We start from the raw sequence: 13,410 nt of genomic DNA, 5'->3' as shown, positions 1-13,410 counted from the left end.
CCTCCCACAGACAAAACTCTAGCTAAATGAATGAATGAAAGCTTTTCCATTCTCAAAGTTATCCTCATGTGAATGCCTTTCTCCTCTCCTTCACAAGAACCTGCTTCTTAAACAGAAAACAAAATTCAGGTTAATGTCAGACATGCCATTACTTTATCAATTTCCATCAGAACACATCTTCCCTAAAATAGAAATACTTTCTCTTCTCTATGACAGGCTTCTCAATGAATAGAATGCTACTTGTTTGTTCTTCACGCCTTGAATTCCGCCCTCTGGCTTCTCCTTTGTTCTATGGCCACTAGGTGGGCCATACAGTGATTGAGGAGCTATATGGTGGGGGTTGGGTATCAGAGTGAGTTTGTTGCCAATGGCAGGTTTTTTTTCACCTGAATAGCATTTGTTAGCTTCAAACCCTTCCTCCTGTTGCTCCTCTTTGCCTTCCCCTCCACGGCTGTGGAGCCGCAAAAGGCCAAGGGTAAGCTATTGAATTTGGTCCCAACTGCTGTGCCTCCTTCCTGCAAGCCTCCTCTGGCGTGACCCTACCCCCACTCAGTGGAGTACCTGTCTCCTCCTTTGTCTTGCGAGAGGCCACACGGCTGAGTTTAGCTCCCATTTTCAATACACAAGTGAAACTTTCTCCCTGTTAAACTATTTTTCTCTCTGTTAGTCTGGAATCAGCCCAGTCAACCAGATCTCACACACACAGACACAGTTTGCAAACACCGCTCATTCATGGACAGTCCTCATACACACGTGCACTTATAACGATATGGTATTATCTATCCCAATATAACTCATTATTGTGAGCATTATAAAACTCTGTAAGTTCCCTCTTAATCAAATTTACTCACTATTTTCGGTTCTCTTTAATCCTATACTAATATCTAATGCATCAGGTCCTTATCTAGAGCATAAACATTACAGGCCTCTAAGGTCTTATCCACACACACATTGTGAATAATTCTGCTTTTGATAAAAAAAAACCCGTCTAACGGTCTCGTCTAACGGTACGTTCTAAACGCCTCACCTAGTGAGGTTTTATATTTCCATCAGTCTAACTGGAATTTATCTGACGCGTCATACATTCTAAATGCATTGAATTACCATCTAATGGCTTTAATTTATCATCTAATGATTTTAAGTCGACATTGCATTATAAGTAACCTAGTTACGTCAGATTCTAAATCCGTGCAGATTATAAATCTGTCTAGTTAGGTAACCTAGTTACTATAGATTCTAAATCTGTTTAGTTCTAAACTATTTTAATTTCCATCTAATGGTGTTATACTAACATCTAATGTCTCAATTTCCACTCTTCCTCAGGCGATAAATGTGCACAGGCGTTCAGACTTTGTACCCAAGACTGATCATTTCTCAAAATTGATTCAGAACTTTTGTTCGAATTCTGCACAGTGTAGTCTGTCTGCCTCCCTCTGATCTTATCAGGTCGTGCATTTCCCAAAATATCTCCGTCTTCCAAATTAATTAGACTGAAATTACCCCCTAGATATCTTCTTTCACAATCAACCGCAGACTTTTAAAAGCAAATAGGCAACTTACCCTATATTCTCGCTTCTCTGTCTGTCTGTCTCCTCGAAGCAGTGAGCAGGCCCCAAATAGGCCTCCTTTGTCGACTGTGTTTTTCACTGCTCCCAGGCGGCAAACACACTTCACACGTCCCTCCTCCGGACCGGGTTTCGGACACCAAACTGTCGTAAGAACTTTCCTACTTACTAAATTATCAACTCTATTTGCTTAAAAGAATCCATGATTTATTACTGAAACATGCGCATGGCAGTATCCTTCTACATCTCATATCTCGTAGCTGTAATACTCCCGGTTCTCAGGTTGCACACTCTATTTAATCCCCAAGAGGGAGGAGGAGGTGGAGACTATTAACATACAAGGGAGGAGTGTACTAAACCACTCCTTCTATCTTAATTTTGGATTATCTTACGACAGCAGATACAGTGCAAAAAATAATGTGCAAATATGCGAGTGTCTGAAAGGAGTGCAGCGGGGAGCTAGTTGCTGTTAAGCTAGGACGAATCAGTGTGACGTCACTGCCATTGCTTATATTTTTACATTCTGAGTGAAAGCAGAATTAGCTCAAGAGTTTCATGTACAATATATGCACGTTGTGTTAAAGTTGTGTGCCGTTGCCACCCAGTGACGCGGTTCGTTTACAAAAATGCTTGGCTGATCCCTCGTATAGGACCCAGTTTGCAATGCCGTTTTAAACGTTTTCATTCATGCCGCTACTCGTGATCAGACAATCATTCAGATGCAACGTCATCGTGCACGGTGCACCAGCACCACGGTTATAAACAAGAAATAAAAATAAATAAATAAATAATAATAATAATAATCCACTTAAAGGGGCAGCACGCCTGCCCCCACCCAGCGACACGGCAATACGGCAGCCGGGCCATGCCATACTGTAGCGTTACCAGCCACCTCGGTCATCACCACACTCAAGCACCGGCTTGGCCGCCATGGCGCCAGCAGCCTACATCTAGCGATGCCAGCCTACTTTTTTTTTTTTTTTTTTTTTTTAAGTTTTCATGTAGACAAAAAACAACAACACATAATGCAACTCATTCCCATTAAAGACAAAAAAGAAAAAGCAGTAATAGAAGTTACTAGAAAGAAAAGGAAAATAAAAATAATAATAATAATGTTTCATGAAGTACGGTGAGATATCTCAACCAAGTTATTGACCTAATGTATAGTGGAACCAGTTCAGAAGTCATAGCAAGTTCACAGTTGGTAGAGTTAGTATTTTCATGTACTCAATAAAAGGTTGCCAAATACTTAGAAATACATCAAGTCTGTTTTTCAGAACATACATAATTTTCTCTAAAGAAATACAGTTAGTCATCTCTGTTATCCATTTTGATATAGAGAGAGGGGAGTCCGATTTCCAGGTTAGGGCAATGCACTTTCTAGAGACAGCAAGGGCTATGTCAATGAATTTTCTAGTACTTTGACTTAGCTTCAAGTTTGATACATTTCCCAAGAGACAGAGCTCTGGGTCGAATCGGATTGAGGTGTTTGTAATTTTGGTTAACGTATCACATAAGTCACTCCAAAATGTTGTGACTTTAACACACTGCCATGTGCAATGTAACATTGTGCCCTCATCAATACCGCACCGAAAACACAGGTTTGAAATTGTGAAATTATAACGGTGTAGTTTATGAGGGGTGAGGTAGAGTTGGTGAAGAAAATTGTAGTTGATGAGCCTGAATCTGGCATTTACAGTAGCAAACATGCTGTTCTGACATAGATCAGACCAGAGGTCTTTATCTATAGTGGTGCCTAGTTCAGTTTCCCATCTCTCTCTTGATCGATGTATGTTTTGTTTTGGATAATGATCAATCATTATGGAATATACCCTACTAATAAATCGTTCTGAACCTTTGTCATTATGAAACACCTCCTCCAACTTTGTCAAATCACGTAATGACATTTGTTCACCCAAAGTTTTTTTCAGAAAGGTTCTTAATTGCAAATAACAAAAAAAATGTTTGTTGGATAAACCATATTTCATTTTTATCTGATCAAATCACATGAGGATATGATTATCATAACAGTGTTCAAGACATCTTATTCCTTTGTCATACCAAAACTTAAAAATTTTATTATCAGAGATCATTGGTATAAGTTTGTTTTTCAACAAAGGTGTTTTGGGAGACAAGTCAATCCTTACTCCAATAATTCTATGCATTTCATACCATGTTCTAACCAGGTGGACAGTAAGTGGGTTTTTTGTTTTACTAGTAATACTTTTAGGGTTCCATTTATAAATGAGATCAGTTCCTACCTCTTCATCAATATCATGTAATTCAATTTGTGTCCAGGAGGGGGCATAGTCACATTCAAAAAAAGATGAGAGAAATCTAATTTGTGATGCCAAATAATAAAATTTAAAGTTGGGAAGTCGAAGGCCACCCATCTTGAAATCCCATGTTAGTCTCTCCAAGCTCACCCTCGGTACTTTACATTTCCAAATGAATTCACTTACAAATTTATTGAGAGTTTTAAAAATACTATTGGGAAGAGGGATAGGGAGCGACTGAAATAGATACATTATCCTCGGTAAAATGTTCATCTTTATACAATTGACCCTGCCAAGTAGTTCGTCAACGCTGACGAAGGCTAACGCTGAAACGCGTACGTTGTGGTGCAACAGGAATAAAAACCCTCAAAAGGATTCTCTGAGTGCTGGCTCCTTCTCTATTGCTTCAAGAAATAAAATTATGTCATCTGCAAATAAACTAATTTTGTGACTTTGTTGACCTACTTGAAAGCCTTTTATATCTGGGTCTTGTCTCACAGCTTGCGCCAGTGGTTCGAGTGACAGGACGAAGAGTCCGGCGGAAAGGGGACAACCCTGCCTGCTGCTTCTTTGTAGCATAATGGGGGTTGATGTTATACCGTTTGTGATTATCTTTGCTTGGGGTTTATAATATAGAGTTTTCACCCAGTTAGTGAAAGATGTGCTGAAACCAAATTTGTCTAAGACCTTCATCAGATATGGCCATTCTAGGCGGTCGAAGGCCTTTTCAGCATCTAGTGCTATAGCAATACTGGGCTCGTTTCTGGTATTCGCTGTGTGAATAATATTGAAGAGTCTACGGAGATTGTCAGTCGAGAGCCGATTATGTATGAAGCCAGTTTGATCTTGGTTGATAAGTTTGGGGAGGAACTCATTTAATCTATTTGTTAAAGCTTTGGAAATAATTTTAAAGTCTGTATTAAGGAGACTAATTGGCCTATAAGAAGTACATTTTTGGGGGTCCTTATTTTTCTTGTGAATAACAGTTATTAAGGCAGTGGAAAAGGAATCAGGTAGTGATTGTGTTTCAATTGCCAGGGTTAGAACATCCATAAAAAGGGGGATAAGCAGATCTTTAAACTCTTTATAGAATTCAGGTGGAAAGCCGTCTTCACCTGGTGATCTATTAGATTGCAGTGAGGAGATGGCTTTTTCAATTTCTTTTTGAGTAAGGGGACAGTTTATCTCCTCCTGGTCCACCTGTGTCAGTTTCGGTAGATTCACAGTTGATAAAAACCGATCTATCATGGTTAGATCATCAGGGGATTCCGATGTATACAGTGAAGAGTAGTAAAGTTTGAAACAATCATTAATTTCTTTTGGATTCCCCGTAACATTCCCATTTTCAGTTTCTATAGAGTTAATAGCTCTCGACTTCTCCTCAGACTTCAACTGCCAAGCTAAGACTTTGTGTGCCTTTTCCCCCAACTCGTAATATCTTTGTTTGGTTCTGAGAATATTTTTTTCTATTCCATAAGTATTTAATAAGTTATATTTAAGCTTTTGGTTCACTAATTTTTGGTATGTCTCTTTAGAGAGTGACTTTTGATGTTCTTTTTTCCAAAATTTCTTTCTCCAACTTGATAATTTCAGCCATATGTTTTTTCTTTAAACCAATGGTGTAGGAAATTATTTGGCCTCTTAAATAGGCTTTCATTGTATCCCACAATACAAAACTGTTGGGAGAAGAGGCACAATTTGTTTCACAAAATAATTTAATTTGGTCTCTTAGGAAACGGCAAAAATCAGGTTTTTTCAACAAAGTTGGGTTCAGCCGCCATCTGTATGGTCCTTGTACTTTCTCAGGTATTGACAAGGAAAGTGTAAGTGGGGAATGATCTGAAAGGATCCTAGGTAAATATTCAGTTTCTAAAATTCTATGGATTAATTGGTTAGATGCAAGAAAATAGTCTATCCTGGTATGTGAGTTATGTGGACATGAATAGAAAGAGTAGTCTCTGACTGTGGGATGAAAATGTCTCCAGGTGTCACTAAGGTTCAGATCATTCATAAAGGCCAGGGTGGATGTGGCTGCTTTAGTCCTTGTCAAAATAGTAGCTGAGGATCTGTCAAGAACTGGATCAAGGCAAAAATTAAAATCTCCTCCTATCAATATATTCCCACTGCATTCAGACACTCTAAAAAATATTTCTTGGATGAAGGATTTGTCATCATAATTTGGTGCATACAAGTTCAGAAGTGTCCAATTTTCAGAGTACATGTTGCCTTGGATCAGTACATATCGCCCTGTTGGATCCAAGATAGTTTTTTCCACAAAAAATGGTAGGTTTTTATGTAATAGTATAGCCGTTCCCCTTGATTTGGAATTGAATGAAGATGCATACACTTGTCCTACCCATTCCCTTTTTAGCTTTTGATGTTCAGGTTTGGTAAGGTGGCTTTCTTGTATGAATGCTATGTCAGTTTTTAATCTTTTCAAGTACTCAAATACTCTTTTTCTTTTAACTGGTCCATTCAGCCCATTAACATTAAATGAGGTAAATTTTACTACCTTAGCCATGATGTTTGCTTAGGTTTTATATTCATATAGAGTAGATATCTAAAGAGTGTCTCTTGGTTGGATCTCCAGAAACTTGATACATTGACAATCAAAATAAAATAAAAAACATAGAAAAAAACAGAAAAAGAAAAAACAACCCACCTCCCACCCATCCTAGGATTCCTTTCCCAAACAAAGAAACCCACAGGCGAACAAAAACATATGGCCTCCGATGCATACATCTTACATACCTAACTCAGATTGTAGCTCAAACCACTAAGAAAAAGGGGAGAAAGAAAAACCTCTCAACTCTGTGAGTTTGCATCCATTCGAATAACCAGGGTTCAGAGTGACATTCAAGTTGTATTCATTTTTACTAATAGTATTAGTTCAATGAGGAAAATAAAAAGGGGGGGGGGACTTCTTCAACACAGAGCAGCTTGCTTAAAAAAAATACATATACATATATATATATATATATATATATATATATATATATATATATATATATATATATATATATATATATATATATATATATATACATACATATGTACATACACATACATACACATATATACACATACATACATACATACACACAGGCTATATCAAATCAGCTTGACTAATGTAACTTATCACAGCTGTTAGGTGAGCTTCAGTTATTAAGGTTCAGTGTTAATCTATTAATATAGGAAAATGGGCATCACCTAAACACAGCAGTTTATATGAAAAGAAAAATAAGGAGAGAGAGAGGTTGAGTCCAGCGTCAATCATTACATCCATTTTCTTTTTTTCTTTTTTTTCTTCCCCTTTTTTTTTACAGTGTTCTTGCAAGGAAATGAAACGTCCCGTGAAAAAGCAGCTTGTTGTGGAAAAAGGGTTCAAAAAGTCAGTTAGCTACTTGAAATGTCACATAATTGTCCCAAAAGAAAGTTTTAACGAACACTGGATACAGGAACAGCCTCACCTCAATCATTAAAGTGTTGGTTGTAAAACGCCTGGGCCTCTTCAGGATTGTGGAAGAAAAGCGTTTCACCATTGAACTCCACACGGAGTCGAGCAGGGTGAAGAAGGCCAAAGCGAATGTCTTTCTTGTAGAGGGCCGATTTTACACTGTTGAAAGCAGCGCGCTGCCGAGCCAGGCTCGCGCTGAGGTCGGGGTAGATGTTGACCCGGTATCCCCGGAAAGCCAGTTCCTCTCGGCGCCTTGCCAGCACACGTTGTTTATCACCGTACCGGTGGAAGCAGACGATAAATGCTCTGGGTTTGAACGAGTGCTTCCCTCCGTCGGCCATTGCTCTTCCCAGCCTATGCGCTCGATCCAAGGTGGGGGAGCTGGGGAACGCCACCATCCCGAAAACCTCCTGGAAAAACGAAGACATGAACTGGACTGGGTCAGATCCCTCCAGCTTCTCTGGTATCCCAACCACCCTTAGGTTCGATCTCCGTGAGCGGTTCTCTAGGTCATCCAGCTTAGCAGTCAGTGTATCATTTTTCAAGAGTAGCTCACGGCAGACAGATTCTAGCTCCGTAACTTTGTCGCTTTGGGTGGATAGGCTAGTTTCAATTGATTTGATTGTATTAGCGTGAGAATCAATTGTCTCTTTGATAGAGTCCAGAGAGTCAGTCACTGGTTGTAAAGCATTTTTAAGAAGAGAGGTTACCGATACCGTAAGGTCCGCTAATAGAAGAGAGCGGAGGTTTTGGAAGTCATCTGGTAGTGTCGGACGATTAGCCTCAGCTTCTTCAGCCGGTGTGGTTAGCTCAGGTGTAGCAGCTGATTTAGCTGTGATCCAGGAATCTTTAGGATTTCTCCGTGGCACTTTGTCATTCGGCATGTCTCCACTATATCTGTGGCCGTAAAAATGTTCTTTGGCTCACAAGAATAAGAAAAGTTTCGTAAATAGTCAATTCATGAGGTTTTTAACAGGGTTTTAACGAGTGTGTGGGAGAGCTACAAATCTCCTGCCGGAAGTCGATGCCACAGCCTACTGCTAGTAATGGCCGTGGCCTACATCCATCGACAGCCATCTACATCTAGCAACCTCCGCCCCTACGTCCGGTGACTGAAGCTGCCCTATCTAGCGACCACTTGCGTCTAGCAACTACCATGGCCCGCATCTGGCTATCGCCTCAGCGTACGCCAAGAAACCGTCACAGCCTACGTCAAGCTACGTCTGTCAACCACTGCCGCCCGTGTATGGCTGTACTCCCGCCTGCATCTAGTGCTTCAGCGTACGTCAACCGCCCACACCTAGCCGCCGCCTCAGTGTACGTCAACAAATCATCGCTGCCTACGTCGAGCTACACCCGGCAACCACCGCCACCCGTGTCCGGGACCCACCGCCCGCATCCAGCTACCGCCTCAGCATAGGTCAAGAAACCGTCACAGCCTACATCGAGCTACGTCCAGCAATCACCGCCGCCCACGTCTAGCAATTGCTTTGGCCTACATCCAGCACGTTCTCTAACCGACAATTGGCAACCACCCCAGCCAGCGACGTCCGCCGCCCACGTCTAGCAACCGCCGCAGCTTACACCCAGCAACCGCCACAGCCTGTATCTAACAGCTGCCCCAGCCAACGCATAGCGACCACACAGCGACTGCAGGCTACATCTAGCAACTACCACAGCCTACCTACGGCAACCGCCCATGTCCGGCAACTACCGCTGTCTTCATCTAGCAAATGCCACAGCCTATGTCTAGTAGCCCAGGTCTAGACATAGGCGACGCCAGCGCCCGCAGCAGCCGACCTTGGCGGGGGAACCTGGCACTGGGATGCCAGCACCCGCAGCAGCCGACCTTGGTGGAGAAACCCGGCACCGGGATGCCAGTGCCCGCAGCAGCCGACCTTGGCGGGGGAACCTGGCACCGGGATGCCAGCGCCCGCAGCAGCCGACCTTGGCGGGGGAACCTGGCACCGGGATGCCAGCGCCCGCAGCAGCCGACCTTGGTGGAGAAACCTGGCACCGGGATGCCAGCGCCCGCATCAGCCGACCTTGGCGGGGGAACCTGGCACCGGGATGCCAGCGCACGCAGCAGCCGACCTTGGCGGGGTAGCCTGGCACCGGGATGTTAGCGCCCGCATCAGCCGACCTTGGCGGGGGAACCCGACGCCAGGATGACAACCGGCGACCTCAGCGGGGGAATCCGATGCCAGCGCCCACAGCAGCCGACCTTGGAGGAGGAACCTGACGCGGGGATGCCAGCGCCAGGAGCAGCCGACCTTAGCGGGGGAACCTGATGCCAGTGCCCACAGCAGCCGACCTTGGAGGGGGAACCTGACGCTGGGATGCCAGCGCCAGGAGCAGCCGACCTCAGCGGGGGAACCGACACCAGGATGACAACGCCCGCAGCAGCCCATGTACAGCATTTGCCTCAGCCAGAGCTTCCGGCACCAGGATGTCGGTGCCCCTGTTGCCTTTTCACTCCCTCGCTCTCAAGCCACCAGAACAATCACAACACCATTTCAGTAGCTTTGACAACAGCGGCGCAAGACGCAATGTCACGAAGCACCAGCACCACGCTCCAAGCAGCCTCCCAGTTCTACGAATGGCACAGAGCTGTCAGTTAAACCAATTTCCTCCATCTCAGTGGCTTCCTGATTCGACGAATGGCATCAAGTTGCCAGTTAACCTGTTTCCCTTCATCTCGACAAATGACACAGGGTTGCCAGTTAACCAATTTCCCCTCCATCTCAGAAGATTCCTCTCTGCGACCGGAGTCGGGTTGCCAGTTAACGTCTCTGTTAATCAGCCTGGACGTCACCATGCAGTCGGCCATCGTCGTGCATCCAGCAGCCGCCAAGAGGGCCAGGTCGTATCCCTCCCCTGCCTGCCCACATCGGCCTTTTCACTAAAGGTGCTCCTTCCATCGGTTTTGGGGGTTCTACGGTGACAGATGGTTCGCGGCAGCATTGCTCCCAGAGCTCACAAACACGCGTCAGGTCACCTTCTCCGCCCTTCATGAAATCTACCCCATAGTAGCCGCCGTGATTCTGTGGGGCCATGAATGGTCACAAGTTCAGATGCATGATTCCGCACGTCGAAATTCATCCAACGCCTCCTCCTTATTCAGTATTGACCTTTAACGTGTAATTCCTGCACTACTCCCCTTCATCCGCGAATCTCAGAATACCATCATCAACAGCCTGTCTCACTCGACTCCGCTATCATACTGGTCAGCTTGGAAAAGCTTCCACCAGTTCCACCGCCGATACAAGATCGCCTTCCCAACATTCAACCTATTCACCTTGATCAGCTTCACCTGCAGCAGGAGCAGCAACATGCTATCCATAGTATTACATTTTTCAGAGAGAGAGAGAGATCAATATTTGCAACATTCACGCAGCACAAATCGCCCACCCACAGACATGCACAAGTTCTGTAAAGCCATTCAAAAAAACAGGCTACTTCCCACAGGCAACTTCGCAAGCATAATGGGCGAAGAAAAATAAAGCGAAATAATAAGTGTTATATCACTACGTGGCCGACATATGCTTCTCTAGCCTCTGTATAAATGTTACAAATTGCTAAGGAAAACTTTCTTATCGTGGCATTGTGCCAGGAAAACATGCGGCATAGCCTACTAACCTTTATATGCTCCCTCTAGGCCTAATTATGCAAAAAAACAAAGTAGCCTATCATAACTATGCAGACGACACTCAGTTGTATATAACTCTTTCCTCAGCTGACTATGCCCCCATAGAATCATTGTGCCAGTGCATTGATCAAATAAATAACTGGATGTGCCAGAATTTCCTACAGCTAAACAAAGACAAAACAGAGGTGATCGTCTTTGGCCCCAAAGAACAAAGGCTTAAAATCACTGTACGCCTTGAGTCTCTATCCCTGAAGCCTAAGGATCAAGTCAGAAATCTTGGAGTTATTATTGATTCCGATCTCAACTTTAACTCCCACATTAAGTCAATTAGAAAATCAGCTTTTTATCATCTTAAAAATATAGCAAGAATTAGGGGATACATGTCCAGACAGGATCTAGAAAAACTAATTCACGCCTTCATTTATAGTAGGTTAGACTATTGCAATAGCCTTTTTTCTGGTCTCTCCAAAAAAGAAAGGCAACTTCAACTCATTCAGAATGCTGCTGCTAGAGTTCTAACGAAGACTAAGAAAGCTGATCATATCACTCCAGCTCTTAACTCATTGAGTGCCAATGACGACAGCTGTCGTCAATTCAAATACTGACGTAGAGTGCCAAAGACGACGACTGTCGTCAATTGCGTTTTTTGACGGGGGGATGTCCATCGAAGCCAGATCTATGTCCTGTAAAATTCTGGGACATGTTGAATGTCTATAACCTATTTTACCGAGCCATTAGGTGGCGACAGTGCTCTCCAGATGACAGAAATGTCAGGAATACAGCCTGACAAAGCCGTGATCAAAGACAAACCGCGCTCATGCTGCAGCGCAGAGCCATCATGTAGATGGCTCTGGGCTGCTTGCCAACAGCAATCAATCCGCGCACACAACTGAGCTCCTCTGCCTGTCTGTCTGTCTGCATAGTTTCTTCACACGATTACCCACCAGAAAGGCAGCACCCCACGCCGAAGGGCCAACCCTTACCTGCAGTAGCGTTAGGCATTTCCTCGTTGCTGCTGTGAGCTGCAAGGAGCCGCGCGGCGCAAAAAGCGGCTCCGAAAATAGACTTTGTGCATGTGGGGAGGAGTTTCCAGCTCAGGGGGGGAGAGAGGGGGAGAGGGGGTGGGGCACGCATGCACCACAGAACTAAACCAGGTCACATCATCAGAAGATATTATCTAGAGTCAGTGAATGTGCTTGAAATGCTGCATTTCACAAAAGGGTGAATATCTCAGCTTCCTGATAGAAAAGCATATTTTTGCTGTTTTTGACCTATCTTCTCCGGCTGATAACTAAAGAACGGAAAATGGTATCAATAAACTTTTTTTTGCTGATGATACAATAGAGTCTCCTTGTTCTTTTTGCGTGTTCGGTGTTTACATAGTAATATCACACAATATTCTGTGGGCCTCGAGAAATCACTGAAAACGCTCTGAAACTCTGGCACTGGGAGCGTCCGTTCTCCAAAAGTGGCTGGCACTCAATGAGTTAAGTCCTTACACTGGTTGCCAGTGTGTCATAGAATAGATTTTAAAATACTGTTATTAGTCTATAAATCACTTAATGGCCTAGGCCCAAAATACATAGCTGAATTGCTCCCATGCTACGAACTGTCTAGAACTCTTAGGTCAACAGGGTCCAGCTTATTAACTGTCCCTAGGATCAAATCAAATCATGGGAAGGCTGCATTTACCCACTATGCTTCTGCTAGCTGGAACAAATTGCCTGAAGACTTCAGATCTGCCCCAACCTTACTTACTTTTAAAAATAGACTAAGACTAAAGACTTTTATGTTTACCGTTGCTTTTAACTGCTGACAGCTACTACTGTATACAAACCCAATGAGTCCTCTATAAGTTTTTAGCTCTTTCTGCAACTGCTGCGCCTGTTGCTTAATGCACTTTTTATACTCTTTTTTAAAGTTTTGTTGTGATGCTTTTAAATGTCCATTTTATTCTCTTCTTTTCTTTTCTTTTCCTGTCAACCATTTTATGTGAAGCACTTTGAATTGCCTCTGTGTATGAAATGTGCTATACAAATAAACTTGACTTGACTTGACTTGACTTGACTTGACTTGACTACTGCGCCATAGCGCATCAGAAACATCCATATCCCCTGAAAATACGCAATAAACACAATAAATACTGTTGTTTCAAAGTTAAATTGTGTATTTATTTCTCATTTAAATGCAGCTCTGAAACTGGAACTTTTGCAAGCCGAACCCCATATTTTCAAGATGAGCCAGAGAGAGCCAGAGACCCGAGGCAGTGCACTGTAGTATGGAGTCACGCTGAAAAAGGTGCACTGTCTCTGGGCAGTGGGTGTTGGGTGCTGGGGGTGAAGTGAAGGATGGTTGTGGAGGCGTGCGGCGGTGCGCTACTCGCCGACTTGCATACGAGCAGGGAACATAGGACCCGGGGAACATAGGACCCTTTTTCGGGAGCGGGGAACATAGGACCCGGGG

The sequence above is a fragment of the Poromitra crassiceps genome (genome assembly GCF_964638095.1).
Source record: "Poromitra crassiceps genome assembly, chromosome: 2".
NCBI lineage: Eukaryota > Metazoa > Chordata > Actinopteri > Beryciformes > Melamphaidae > Poromitra > Poromitra crassiceps.
Note: the sequence above shows the minus strand (reverse complement) of the source record.